This window comes from Lepisosteus platostomus, chromosome 26 (assembly GCF_059453375.1).
Source record: "Lepisosteus platostomus isolate fLepPlt1 chromosome 26, fLepPlt1.hap1, whole genome shotgun sequence".
In the NCBI taxonomy this organism is placed as follows: domain Eukaryota; kingdom Metazoa; phylum Chordata; class Actinopteri; order Semionotiformes; family Lepisosteidae; genus Lepisosteus; species Lepisosteus platostomus.
Window position 1 is genome coordinate 6,879,637 of NC_142636.1, and position 10,339 is coordinate 6,889,975.

At 46.5% G+C, this 10,339-nt stretch overlaps 1 long non-coding RNA gene across 1 annotated transcript; it reads left to right on the forward strand.

Moving 5' to 3' along the window:
- The first annotated feature begins 5,467 nt into the window (after positions 1–5,467).
- Positions 5,468–10,065, forward strand: LOC148639867 (uncharacterized). The gene is made up of 2 exons (XR_015930527.1): positions 5,468–8,083; positions 9,730–10,065. It is a non-coding gene; the product is annotated as an uncharacterized LOC148639867 (long non-coding RNA).
- The last annotated feature ends 274 nt before the right edge of the window (positions 10,066–10,339 follow it).

Genomic DNA, 10,339 nt, shown 5'->3' on the forward strand with positions numbered 1-10,339 from the left:
GTGTGTTTTCTTCTGCTTCAGTCCAGTTGGATACATGTCAGCTCACACTCCTGAATGATGGCAGTCCATTAGTGGACTGTTATTTAGTAGGACATACCTTATGATTAAACCACACTTAAGACCAGCTTTTCTTTCCTCCTAGAAGACACGTCAGAGGGCATCCATTCAGCTCTGACTGCCCCTGACTTCAGTGTCTCAGACTCTGAGCAAATACACTCGGTTCTTTTGGAAAATGTCTTCATAGATTCTCTGATTCAGAGAACATGAGCTAAGTTTTGGAAATTATATCAATTAAAGTTTTTTTTTTTCAGGAGATCCAATGAAATCATTACCACATTCTCAGCCCTACCTAGGGTGGGTTTCTGGAAAGATGGTAAACGACTTCATCAACATGGCTTAGGTATTGTAGCTTGTTCCTACCCAAACAGCAGTTTAGGTAATGAAGTGCCTCCATGTTCTCAAATTTAAATGAGATTAAAATAACCATCTCCATCCATTCATTTTCTTACCGCTTGATCTAATACAGGATCAGGGGGAGCCAGAGTCTGTCCCAGCAAGCAAAGTAGGATACACCCTGGACAGGACGCCAGTCCATTGCAGGGCAGACAGACACACACACACTCATCAGGGCCAGTTTTCCCAGAAGGCAACCCCTCAGCATGTCTTTGGACTGTGGGAGGACACGTGGACTTGGGGAGACCTTGCAAACTCCACACAGACAGTATCCCAGGAGGTAGCGGCAAGGCAGCAATGCCAACCACTGTGCCACTGTGCCACCCTAGTTTCACACTGTGCCCTGTAAGGTGTGTTTCACCGTTGAATCTGAAGAAGTCCACTGGGCTGACTGTGTCATAGTCTTCTCTGTTCAAGACTAAATACTTTCAGTTCCTTCAGCCCGTCTGTTTAGAAAATGGTGTAAAATCAGCCAACACAGTTCCAAACTGGGGGACCACATTAGGAAAACTAATTGGCAATTATTCTTAAAGACAGAGCTGTTCTCTGACTGAAAAACTCAAATATTAACTAGCAGGGGACCCCACCACAGCACAAATCCTTTATGTTTGGAGATACTTGCTGCAGTTTGCATTTGCATTACCTGTTTCTGTCTATTCCTCTGTCTGTGCTCCTTGTACCATGTGTATCTGCAGTTCCTTTGTGCTTGGTTTGCAGGCTTTGTATGTATTTGTTTTTGTGCTTGGCTGCCCTCTCTGCCCCTGTTGTGTTAATCTCTTCCTCAGAGTTGCTTACTCCATAGTTTTTTTTCTGTGTAAAGGGCAAAGATCTCACCCCAGAGGCTGTGATCTCATATACTGCAGTGAACAGCTGTTCTGCAGCAGCCTGTATACAGTACATCTCATTTCCTGGCTACGGTATCCAAACTCAGATTAACTGCCCTACATTAACTAGACTAACTGTAACTGATGTGTACTGAGTATTAGGTTCTTAATACAGTACCGTACTGTACTGTAAAGTGGACACTGGAACTTTATTTCTGAATCCTGGTCTAGAGGATCTTTGGTTCTGCTGGTCAGTTTGATCCAGGTAGTGCCTTAATCTTCAGTGTTAACTTGTGCCAGTGCCTGGTAACTGCTTTAGACTTTTTCTTTGCACTCAGTTCTTACTTATAAAACTCCAGCACACAGAACTCTATGATGTCTCCCCTGAAGGCATGAATTTGCTCTTATTTCTGACTAAACAGCTCTTAATAGGTTATCAATTACTGAACATACACAGGAGGGTATGACCCTGTATCAGTGAGTCAGTGTTATCTTCTGCTGCCGTCCAGCTGGTTATATTTTAGCTCACACTCCTGAATGACACCAGTCCACTAGTGGATTGGTATCGAGTAGAACGTATTTTAACAAACTGAATGATTAAACCACACTTAAGACTGGCTCTCCTTTTCCCTTTAGAAGAGTTAGGAGAGACACATTGGAGGGCATCCATGCAGCTCTGACTGGCCCTGACTTCAGGGCTCTGTTCTGTCCTGCTGGAAAGGACTGTGAGGCTTGGAATTTACCTTGACATTCTATCACAGTGCAAAACATTGACCCTTCAAGCATCAGTGCACTGATCAATGGAGCATCTCTTCAGTAGGTTTATCACAGGTCACCACATGCATACCCAGAGCTGTTTAATATTTGGTGGCCAGGTGCACATCTTATGGTCTTTCCATATGATCTTGATTTTCTCAAGATCAACCAGAAGCTTGACAGCCTGGTCTGCGCTGAGCTGAAGAACTCCACCAAGACTATCAAATAACTTGGATTCAGTCTTCAAAGGCACACTCAACCCAGCATGCACAGCTCAAGGGATCTCACCCAACAGCACTATTTAATCAGGTAAAAAACTGACCTCTCCTAAATATGATTTGCCCAAACAGTCCTCCATTGAGCCCTGTCATCAGGTGACTGCAGGAACGCAGGCAAACATCACGCGGCCCTCACAGAGAAACACGCTCGGCATGCAGGAAAGCTCTTTAGCTCTTTTATCAGGCCAGCATTAACCCAGCTGCTGGCACTGGTGGCGTTTCTGTGGAAATCATTTTATGTTACTGAAATAACCACTGATATTGTCAGGTGACGCCCTAAAAGGCACATCGAGACCGATCACATGGTGTCGGAGTGAACCGAGCGAGACGGCTGGGGATTGAGCTCTGAAACCTCATCGGCCTGTGGTGCGGTTTTATGTGGATTCGACACATTTGCGAGATTTTAGCACATTGAGCTTACAAAGTCAGACGGCACTTGAAATAAGCTTTGAAAAAATCTTTGAGCAGCAAAGGATCTAAACAGACAACAGCACAAGATTTGCTTATAAAATCTCTGGAACCCGTTTGGCTGCTTACCTTTGCCTATGCGGCTCTGTTTTCCAAGTGTAGCTCCTACAGCTCTGTTAGCTTCGCTCAGTCTGATGATCTGCTGTTCTTCTCGTCCGCTTTGCTGCACCGTAATTCCATCTCAGGCTAAAGCCGAGCCAAGATGTGTCCCACAGCGGGCAGCCGTGTTCAGTACGTATGGTCAGGTCACGTTCAGATTGGAGTTCTCTCCCCGCCTGTGTGTGAAGAAGCAGCTCCCGCTGCTCCTGTAGGCTTCCAGAGCTTCAGCCTTCAGACAGGCTGCTTGCCAGCTCTTCTCGTGAAGAATAAAGCTCAGCCAAGCATCCAGGTGTACAGACTAGACAGTACATCACCTGGCAAGGCAGGGCCCAGGGCATCAAACACCGCTGTCCTGCCCTTGATGTACGACAGTAATGTCTCTGGCTGTAGGAGCCCAGGTAGTGCATGATCAGCCATGCATGAAACAGCTGTGCTGTCTGGGTTCGTTTTTAAAAGCACTGTTTTGAAAGGAAAGGGGGAAAATGTTACATTTATATGCAGTGCTCACTGGAATGCATCTGGTCAGAGTGCCACCAGGCTGGCCCACTGTCCAGCAGTAACTGCATCTCCAAGGCTCTTCCATAACTCTTCAATTCGAAAAGACAAGATTTGATGAAAGCAATTGTTGCAGGTTCAATCAGGGCTGGTCACTAGCTTGAGTGGTCGAAAGGAAATTGCCCCAGTGTGTCCAGCCCTGCCCTGCATGTACAGAAGTGACGGAGCAGACACGCTACCCGTAGCACTCAGAGCAGCTCTGCATGCAAGGGCCTACCTTTTGGTAACGTCAGCTTTATTTCCCATAGCACGGCACACTGAGGAACAGGCCAGGTCTGCTACTACTTTATAGGCCTCAGGAATCGTGGAGCATACCACATTTCTCCATATTTCTGATCCTTACCCATCCTTATACATCCCTCTACCCCTCCTCTTAATCTTCTTCCAAATCGGGGTCACAGGGGAGACTATCCGGAGCCGAAATAAAATCCTTTTGAAAAGTAAATAGTTTAAGTTCAAGTTCACGTTTATTTGTCATTCCAGCCATATACAAGTATACAGTGGAATGAAATATCATTCCTCCTGGTCCACGGTGCAAATACAGACAGGACACTGACATAGACATTGTAGACAGGATACACATAGTGCAAAGTGCAGATAGTGCAAATGACAAGGCAATACATCATACAATCTACACAACACACTGGGGGGATTTAAACCCTGTTTCTGGAATTGGGGTGGGTGCAAGGAGATTCCAGGGTGTTGAGGAGCCTGACAGCCTGGGGGAAGAAGCTGTTACAGAGTCTGGTGGAGCTGGTCCGCACACTGCCATATCTTTTCCCAGAATTGTTTTTATTTTTAAGGGGGGCTCTTTCTGGTTTAAGAAAGCAGGAGGGTTTTCCATACTTTCATTCCCTTCGATCACGAGATCCTTGCGTTGAACAAATGATTTGCTCATCAAAAACAATTTGCTCCAGGTCTCCAGAAACTGGTGAGACTCGGCACGAACCACAGCTGCCAGGACCGGGAAATGGCGAACACGGTCCAATTAAACAAGCCCTCCATCTTAGATCGCATTCTGTCGTCCACCTTCTGATTTTGGCGACGCGATACCGAAACTCCTCCGCATCCCATACAAACGGCAGCTCCTCACTGTGACTCTGACCCTCACAGAGTCAGGCCAGCCTGGCAGTGAACGCATTACCTTCACCACTGCGTCTACAGTACAGCCCCAGTCCAGTTCGCCTCTGGACAGGTCACGTGCGAATCAGGTCACGTTTGCCAGCAGCCATCTCACCCTGCAACTCCTAGCTGGCAGCCCCACTGAAGCTCAGCAGCTATGAGCCTGGTCAGTACCTGGATGAGAGACCACCTGGGAAAAACTAAGGTTGCTGCTGGAAGAGGTGTTAGTGGGGCCAGCAGGGGGCGCTCACCCTGCAGTCCATGTGGGTCCTAATGCCCCAGTATAGTGACAGGGACACTATACTGTAAATAGGCGCCGTCCTTCGGATGAGATGTAAAACTGAGGTCCTGACTCTCTGTGGTCATTAAAAATGCCAGGGTGTTTCTTGAAAAGAGTAGGGGTGTAACCCCAGCATCCTGGCCAAATTTCCCATTGGCCCTTACCAATCATGGCCTCCTAACAGTCCCCTTCTGTAAATTGGCTTCATTACTCTGCTCTCCTCCCCACTGAGAGCTGGTGTGTGGTGAGCGTTCTGGCACACATTTACACAGACCCAGGTGGGGCTGCACACTGGTGGTAGTGGAGGGGATCCCCATTACCTGTAAAGTGCTTTGAGTGGAGTGTCCAGAAAAGCACTATATAAGTGTAAGCAATTATTATTATTAATTTTAATTATTAATAGCACAATAAAATGTCTTAGATGCATCTTAGGTTGGGATCCTCACATTCCTTCAAGGAGCAACTGAGAACCATTTGTTTCAGACGATTTATTTGAAAACTAAATTCCCTCCCTTATCTTGGTAAGAGGGGCTTTTTATAGGTATGACCTTCAAAAGCAGGAATTTTTGGAGGACACGCGTTGAAGCGCCCGTTGGTTGAATTAAAGGTACACTTTGTGTGGGCAAGCCGTGACTTGGGTCAACACCACGAGGGAGGGATATTTGAGCTTGCGTGTTCCCGACAGCCGTTTGGACACTTTGGACGCAGCAGGCACTGAAGCCCGAAGTTCAAAATGAAAAAACAACACATGTTTTGTGAAGAAAAAAAAAAAAGACTTCTGCTCAAAAGGAAATTACAGGAAGTGCGACAGACCTGTTTTTTTTTTAGCTCGTCTGACATCCCTTTATTTCTACCCGGACTCCCGAGCTCTGCCGATCTTCGCTGACGTGGCAGGTCCGGGTGACGTGACTTGGTTCTCACGCCCCTCGGCCCTGCCCGGCTCCGTGGGAAACGTCCACGGAGAGCGATTGTTCGAGGTCTGGTTCCGGTATTGGTGTGGCCGCGGGGACCTCTTTGTCGTATGTCTGAAAATAAAGCAGTCATTGAGGCCTCCTTATGACAACACTTGAGATATATTTAAAAAGTAACACAACAACGCCCTTTTCCAGCCAACCCCGCGGGACATCGTGACAGTGGGATCATGTGTACCGAGGGTGGATTCAAATGTGGACATTTCTGATTTGCGGCTTTGCAGTATCATCCCGTTTCTGACCTTAGAAATCCTGCCTTTTTCCCCCGAAAACACACAACGCTCCGTGTAGTCAGAGCCACTAATTATCAGCAGATAGAGAAACTCCCACATGCGAAGTACAGAGCTACAGTACAGCCTGGAATGTAAGTTTACTGTCCCGCTTGAGTGACGCTGAGCCCGGAGCCCACTGTGTCGGACACAGATTTCCATCAGTAACGAATGGGATACGACACCTGCGAATCCTGGAAGTGTTTGACATACTGTGGACCACAGTCCAAGCGCTTTGTGAGACTACAGCGTGCTTCTGGGTGTGTGAGGGGAGGGGGCGATTGGAAATGTGAAATTTTGAAGTACAACCCTGCCATTTCAAACCACCCCCTCTACGGGTTGAAATGAAGATAGCATCGTTTTATTGTTCTTCACCTGTACGTGCTTCGGTTTAAAGCGCATTCTTCTTTAATCGAGCACTTCATTACAGCTTGATAAAGATGTATACAGTATATATATCCGTGATCCTGCACCTCTGTTGCTACCACAATATTGTCGCAACGTATTGAGAAACACTCCTCAATATCGCGTTTAAAATCACTGCATGGTTTAAAAAAGATATACAGTAGCATAATATATTGTAACGCATACGGCCATCAGGGTGTGTAAGAGCCGAGTTACCACGGCTGGGTCCTTGCTGAGTGACGCGGGAGTCCCGGGTTCGAGCCCCCGACGGTGGGGGGCCGACCTACTGCGGCAAGGGCGCCCGCCTGAACCCCCGTTGCGTTACAATATACAATATATATGTTTTCAATCCGAGCTCTATCGTACGTCTCCAGGGCTAATTGCTTACTTTAATGGTTGTTTAGAGATTTGTTGAAGCTGTTCCTGCATTGTTTCCAACAGCTTCTGCACCCTAAACTATACATCGCCTTTCGCCAGCTTGGTTAACCGTCCGTTCGGATAAAGCAGCACTCGACAGGGTGAACAGACACCGGAGGGGCTGGCGGAGTATCGGACAAGCCCGGAATCAACTGGTTTTCCGTCCGCAGAGGCCTGGCTGGTGACGTCTGGGCAAACCGGTCCGCATGAGGACCGTCCTGAACTTCAGGAGTTATAAAGTCGTTCAGGAACGGCGTGTGAGCTCTTCATATCATCTGATCTCAAGCCAGGAATGTGACCAGCTTTGAAAAGTTCACCGTGTTAAGACTCCACTTGCCAAACGAGTAACCTACTGAAGAAAAATAGCTAATGCATTAATAAAACTGATGCTCGGTTTCGTTTTGGTTTTTTTAAAGACGTGTACAGAGAAGAATGTTTAACGATGACCTACGGTACATGTATGATTGGCTGTATTTATCTGTTAAATGTTTGACACACGGCGTTACATCGCCTTGGACTGCTCTAACACATCACTCCGCGCTGGCAGCGCCACCGTGCTGCCCGACACAATCCATTTTAAACCCACACACGAGCACGGTCAGTTCCACGGGTGCAGCCGCTCGACATCGCGTTCCCTGGAAATACGGTTTCCGCTTTTAAGTAACAAAAAAAAAACAGCAAACATTCTAAAAATCCGGATTGTCTTCTCTTTCACAGCGCGGGTGTGTTGGAATGCGGTTTCTGGGGTTGTGAGGTGTGGAGATCGCAGGGTGACTGACGGCGGTTAAAGAAGATGAAAAGCGCCCCGTGTTAATCAAGGGTCTTTCTTGCCTCCCTGCGGGGTGGTTAGTGAATGAATGCGCGGTGTTCAGTAGAGGTCAGAATTTGTGCACTGCATTACAAACGTTATACACAGCGTATAAAGTGTAGTATTCTACACATTTTCCTGTGTTTTCAACGGCTCTCTGGGGTTGTTTTATAAGTTTATGTTGTAATAAAGCCTGCGCATAATGTTAAGGCAATCGGGCGTACTGTATATGTGCAGTCCAAATATCAATAAAATATATTGCGAACTGATGCATTTACACAGATCCAGGTGGATGCTGCATATTGGAAGCGGTGGAGGGGAGTCCTCATTACCCGTAAAGCGCTTTGAGTGGAGTGTCCAGAAAGGCGCTATATAAGTGTAAGCAATTATTAGAGGTGTTAGTGGGGCCAGCAGGGGGCGCTCACCCTGCGGTCCATGTGGGTCCTAATGCCCCCAGTATAGTGACGGGGACACTATACTGTAAACAGGCGCCGTCCTTCGGATGAGACGTAAAACCGAGGTCCTGACTCTCTGTGGTCATTAAAAATCCCAGGGCACTTCTCGAAAAGAGTAGGGGTGTAACCCCGGTGTCCTGGCCAAATTTCCCCCCTGGCCTTTACCCCATCATGGCCTCCTAATAATCCCCCTCTATGAATTGGCTTCATCACTCTGTTCTCCTCCCCACTGATCGCTGATGTGTGGTGAGCGTTCTGGCGCACTATGGCTGCCGTCGCATCATCCAGGTGGATGCTGCACATTGGTGGTGGTGGAGGGGAGTCCCCATTACCTGTAAAGCGCTTTGAGTGGAGTGTCCAGAAAAGCGCTATATAAGTGTAAGCAATTATTATTATTATTATTATTATTATTATTATTATTATTATTATTATTATCATCATCCTATCTTGCAATAAAGTCAAGTAAATGTTATATTCCGTCACTACTGTTTTATGCGTGAAAGTGGCTAGCTTCCGTGGATACTGTGATGCCTTTTTTTTCCTTTGCGTGCCTTTTCCGGTCAGACTGGATTTTACCGAAGTACTCGCCGCGTCGACTTTATTACAACGTGCAAATGGACAGGAATGTGGAACCGACTGAACCCGTGTTGGTTTTTTTCTTGCGAGTTTTCGTCTTCTCGGCTGCCAACCTCCCTCCCCCCCCTCCCGCTACGGCACAGACCGGGCGCCGGTTTCAGGTGGTTCAGGGACGGACAAGCCGGGGTGTCGGGCCGTGAAGGGTGTAAGGGCGTGTGGGTGATGTGGCAATAGGGGCCGCGTCACTGTCCGAGTCTGCGGCTCCGCGCAGCCACGGCCTAATAAAAATACAGATTTCACACATACACAAATACTTTCACACATCAAAGCGATACCGGATTGCACGTTGGGTTCAATCTCTGCGTAATTTGTGATGAACTCATTCGAGTCTTTTTTTTCCTGGCAAACCAGGGGGTTGTGGATTAAAAAATGACACCTTTCAGTCCGGTGCCACTGGCAGATGATCATTTTCGAATTTATTGTTATCTTTTTCAAAAGAAGGAGGCTTATGGTGGAGCCGTCCTACGCTTGCATAATACAGACTGACCTAGCTCAAGGTTCATCATTCTCTGACCAGAACACTCTTGTCAAATACAATCGCCGTCAAAATGCAGATTCTCTGATCTGCGTATTTTTCTCTTCGCTGGTGTCAGCCGTCAGCGTCACTAGCCGGTCTTTTACTCAGGTGGTCGCCTGTCGCCCCCTAGCGGATAACCGGATGCTTACAATGCCTGGCTTCTCGACGAGATTGAATTTCCTGTTCGTATTTACCTCGGTGATACGCAGAGCTGTGCGGTCCATTTACTCTGTGACACGACGTAGGGCAAGACTACGCCTCTTCGTCACAAATCTAGTACTCATGGCAGGTAGAAGCAAGCAGAACATGCCTAACAAAAAGCTACTTACAAAAAGCTACAAAACGTTTTCCATTACAATTGAGTTCTAAATTACCCGTACTAATTACTGCTTATGCACCACTTGTTTTGATCACAGGTTCAACACTATCCAACTTCAAGGAGATTCTTTACAAAATACTTCAGCACTTAAGGCAGACTGTCCTCAAATGACTGATTCTTACTCCTGACCAAACAGCTCTTGGAAGGTGACGAATTTCTGAAGAACCGACACAGGTGGAAATAACACTGTAATGCAGTGTTTGGAAATTTTAAACTGAAATCAATTACCTTGTGATAATCAACTTGAGCAAAGTTGGACTAATAGACAGTCTTACCGCTGTCAGACTTTAAATATACCATAAAATCAAATGTTTAAGTATGAAACATAAATCTAATTCCACAGTTAAATTTGCTTTAGTGTGCCAGGCAAGGACCAGGCTTGTAAGTGTTAAGGTAAATCTTTAACATGCAAAACACTGTAAATGCTATTGTTGTGTTTTATGCTTAAATAAAGCTTTAAACCAGTAGAATGTGGGTTCGCGTGCCATTAAGAAAAAGGTGGAATCACAGAACAGCAGTCAAATTACTTGAAGTTTGTGTTCACAGTCAACCACGTAGAATTTCACATCCTGAGAAGGAAATGATTCCCTTTTCCAAATGGTGCCATATAAAATGCAAAACTGAATCATGTGAAACGTAATATTTTG